A 4,843-nucleotide genomic window follows, 5' to 3' on the forward strand; every position below is an offset into this window, starting at 1 on the left:
GTTCTGGCAGTCGCGGTCATTTTAATTGGTAACAAAAACGTCCTGTATCTGTAAGTGTCATTTTTTAGTGTTATGAAAACGCTTATGAAATATTCTGTTTATGTTTGGTTTAAAAGAAGTAATGCCCGGCAGAGATCAATGCATTCTCCTATGCATTATGCCCGTGAACGCCTACGCGTATACATTATATATTTTGCACTTACACATTTCTTGTTAGGTACTATATAGGTATATAATTGTCTTTACCGACACTGGTCAGCAAATTTATTGCTATAATAATTGATTATTTTTTTAAATTATTTTTTATTTTATTTTATTTATTTAACTTTTATTTTATATATATATATATATATGTGAATCATCAATATACTATAGCAGTTATTTCAGGAAGCATCTGAAATCACATGCGCGATATCATCACTTCATTGTACTTTCTAGGACCAACAATGATTACCAGAATAAATATAAAAATGTATAGATTACCATACATACAAGCGTAAATTATTCCGCAGCTTGGTATCTATTATAGATTGAAGTTGGCCTTATAAGATGATAGGCTGGCTAATCTTAATTAAGCACAGATACCGATGTGAGATTTCTGATAATGACTTCTTGCACTAGTTATACACGTACGCGTCTCATGCGATGGCATAACAGGGTACAGCGATTAACTTAAAAAAAAAAAGGTCATCCGGGAACTAGGTTTGCCGGAGCTATTTGTTAGAGAGTGCAGAACTACTCAATAATCTGGTTCAATGCGATTATCGGTAAGTAGCTTGAGTCGGAACGGCTAGATATCGGCAACTATAGCACTACCCCATTTTTATCTCGGTGCATCAGGGGTAATTATTTATCAGCTTAAGTAAATGTGACATTTCAGTCTCAGCCCTTCCACGTTTAATCTGTAGTTCACATCGAATAAACTTCTTTCAGTTTTTTTCATTTCTAAACTAGGGTAAATACCACATCCACACTGCTAGCATAGGCGTAGAAGAAATTTCAAATAACAGGCTTGATGACAGATTTTAGCGTAGCCGTTCCCGACATAGACAATTCGCTTATCATGTAGTAGTCATCCAAGCCCGAACTCTGAAAGAATCTGTTTAGCATCTCAATGACCCACGACTGTTCAATTTGGACTACTCTGAAGAAAAAAATCGGCGTCGACTAAGATTCTGCTTCGTACTGTATGTCCAATAGAGGACTGATTCGTTTTGCGTGCTAGGACAACAATGTTGTGCGTTTGAAACATATTGGATTTGCGTTTAGTTGTAGCTAGTCTCAATTGGCCCTGCGAATGATTCAAAATTTCGCGCCGTAATTTGGCTGGTCAGGCAAAGCTTGTTTGGTTTCGTATATGGTCGTCTCTGATACGTCAAATAATAAGAAATATTTATCAACAATAAATTTTGATTCTTCGGACAGACAATTATATATAATATTCTTTAGGACGTAGCAGTCGTTGCGCATGTATGTGTGTGTATATATATATATGAACGTTCGTAAAGCTTGATTGATCCTGTAATACACAGTAACGAAAAGTAATTCAGTGACTGATTGCTTCCAAACGCGACGAAAGTTTCCGTACATGGCCTACGACATGGCCTGTGGCTTATGTGGCTACAGCCGATCGACTCAGCGTTGAAAAACAAAAATACCTGTTCATATTTGAAGGAAACGAAAATGTTTGAATGAATATTTGCCAGCGAAATTTGCTCCCAATTAGCTAAGGACAGCCTTTTACATCGCCGTGTTTATGGTATATTATATATAGAGCATTGACATATTTGCATTTCCAGTTACTTTGTTGTACGATTGATCGTTGGACAGCGCTGCACAATAGACAAAAATCATACATTGAAGCTAACACAGTAGAAACTTACGGTCGATAATAGAATACATCTATTGCAATGGAATACGCACAACTGCACGTGTTTCGTAAGCCGTGATAACACCCACTTTCTAAGGGCACTTCCATTGCGGTGACAGATAACTAATCAGTTGCTGCCCATCTAACTTTTTAAAACTGGTGTCCACTGACGAGTGTAGCGGCACGTTCATGCATGTCAGAACGCCAATAAGATCTGCAATGGTAGTCCACAAACACAAACGACGTACATCTCACCAGACCAAGTCAGATTCCAGGCCATGTTTATATACTGCGATAAATAAATAATCAACGCTCCATATGTCGCTTAAGGCTGCGGCGTCGACACGTACCAGACTGTTATCCAATGCTTCGCTACGAGCGCATAACAAAAACAGCGTGAGCAAAATTAGTGACAGACTGTGAATAGAAGCAAGCAAAAGTACTTCCGTTTGTTAATACACGAGCTTTTCTTTGTTTGATCTGGCGAGAAAGACAATTTCAAAAACGCGAATTTTATTCAGCCCTGGGAGAGCATTGAAACAGCTAAGATTATAGTCGTCGTACCCGACATAAACTACTCTTAGGTTTATGAACAAGCAATGGTTCCATACAAAAGTTTAATTTAGTGACAATTTTTTAGTGAGAAGTGATTTTAAACCTACTGTAATTAGAAGATGCCGAAAAATGTTGATTTGCATTAGGAATTTGAAGGTGACTCTGAAAGTAAGGCGTCAACTTGAAAAAAACTAGCCATCTAATCTAGGGGCCCAACTGCACTGATTTGAAGCATGCACCTTCACTCACATAGTGTGTAGGCCTTCTTAGGCTTCTGGCCTGGTTTGTCTGGTACTTGTAAAAGACTGGTGACTTGTAGAAGAAGCTCAGTTGTATAGAACTACAGTTGTTCCTCCATGCAGGACACCTAGGAGGCACACAAGACACCTGCGGATAAACACGTCTATTAAAAAAGTCGATGCCAGCTAAAAGTTATATGAGATGTTCCACATTTGGCGCGAGTACTGTCCGTTGATTACGTGTCTGCTTCCAGGCACGGCTGAATTGTTTTCCAGGCGGGAAGGCCCGATAGAATCGTATAGGTCAATGGAAACATTAAAGGTACCACTGGGTAGTTTATCGTGGCTCATGCGTAAATTAGATGTCGTACTTAGAGTAGAGGTTTGTTGACTTTATGAAAGCTAGTCTATTATGATCGTTAGATACGATAATACGACAATGTGCGGACCGCTATGAATTAATGAGTTTCAAGTGACCTGCGCTCTTCGCTTCACTGCAAGCGGCCTCGCTGTCTACCGTGTCGACAGGAAATTATCATAATGCGGACCATTATCTACAAATCGGCAGTTCGTCGGCCCAAGGAAAAGTAAATAAAATATCAGAAACTACCTACGAACGATTTTTACGCTTACGTCTTAATTACCCAATAATTACTTAAAGTTAATTACTCTACTTTTACCTGAAAAAAGTCTTCGGTTAGCACGTTTATCGTACAACTGATCTGGGCTTTGCAATTGTTTTTATTATTTTTTAGCTTTAAATCTAAGAGTTCCGCAGTTCTTGTTCAATGTTTCCATACGTATTGTTATCATTGTTAGCTAGCAGCTGATTCAGACCCCTAACTATTCTGTCTTTGTCGTCATCACGAGAAATTCATCCCTCGTATCTAATCAAAATATATATATGTATGTATGTATGTATGTATGTATGTGAATCGAAGAAATACGCTGCATTTTTTTTTACATATAGCTACTATGAACATAACTGACTACTCACCTAAATATAAACACAGTTTTGTATATAATAATATTTCTTATTGTTATCATTGGTGTTTTTAATACAGACGATCATATCTTATATTGTTTTATGCAATAACAGTGAACACTATTGCTGCCAGACTTACAACAAAGGAAGAAAACGCGCTTTAAATGGCATCGAACAATACACGCACGCTTGCATGGCTGAGCGGAATATAGTGACCAACATCAACGAAGATCTGATCTAAGTAATATGGTTACTGAATTGAAAACACGCAGTGAAAACCGCAGAGTTCCATTGTGACGTGTAGGTTATAAACTAGAATATAGCCGCTATTAAGCCTCGATGAATGTCTACCTGTCACGCGAAAGCTCCGGCACTTCATCAGGCCAGGAATTGCGCAGGCCGTAATTTGTTCAATCATAGAAAGAGGAAAATCCTTACTCATATAATGTTGCAGTTTGCTAGACGGAGCACAAAGGGCAACCATGAGGATCCGTTACGCCTACATAGAGAAATCCTTGCTACATTTTGATTTCGAAGACAGGCATTGATTGCTATATTTCTACGTCGATACCTCACGCCTACGGCACTTGCTTAGATAAGCGTTAGCACTGTAACCAGATTTCCCATACTTGGCGAACATGGCCACCGAAAATATCGCAGTCTTAAGAGAGCGTGTTTCTTATACAAACAGACGTACTTGCTTTACTCACCGTGTCCAAGGTGGCTATCAGATCGGTCCGGTAGAAAAGATGTTGTAAGTGAACTTTGTTTGCTATTTAGCATGCTAACTAGGTCACGGGAAACTAGGCGAAGTTACCTTTCAGGACTGATTGACAATAGACGAATCCTACAAATCCTATTGATTAGGCTTTGCATCGCTTACTAACCTCGTTCATTTTTCTAACAAAATGCCGTACGATCTACTAACTTTCTTGCGCATAGCAGATTGTTAACGCATAGAATGGTGAAACTAACGTCTACAAGCCGGTTCACTGAAGGATCTGCCGGAAGCTAACTAATCTAGCTTTTCCTAACGACCTAAATTATCCGAATAACCGTGTAGGACGGAAAGGGCATATTTTCTATATATTTCTAGTGCTATTGCAGATCCGTACATAGAGAGTGTGAAGCTTACGACAGCGTTTTAAGTGTGGCGTGTAGTATTTCAATAAAACAAGGTTTAACTAAATCCCT

The 4,843-nt window shown here is 38.7% G+C and overlaps 1 long non-coding RNA gene across 2 annotated transcripts; it reads right to left on the bottom strand.

The window, feature by feature from the left end:
• Positions 1-296: 296 nt before the first annotated feature.
• LOC111262311 (uncharacterized) lies at positions 297-4,631 on the bottom strand. Of its 2 annotated transcripts, XR_002681513.2 has the most exons (5): positions 4,360-4,631; positions 2,675-2,812; positions 2,221-2,242; positions 1,884-2,084; positions 297-1,658 (listed from the first exon to the last, which is right to left on the bottom strand). It is a non-coding gene; the product is annotated as an uncharacterized LOC111262311 (long non-coding RNA). The 2 variants fall into 2 exon arrangements; XR_002681514.2 differs by lacking the exon at positions 2,221-2,242.
• Positions 4,632-4,843: the final 212 nt, after the last annotated feature.

This window comes from Varroa jacobsoni, unplaced genomic scaffold (assembly GCF_002532875.2).
Source record: "Varroa jacobsoni isolate VJ856 unplaced genomic scaffold, vjacob_1.0 scaffold_644, whole genome shotgun sequence".
Classification (NCBI taxonomy): Eukaryota; Metazoa; Arthropoda; class Arachnida; order Mesostigmata; family Varroidae; genus Varroa; species Varroa jacobsoni.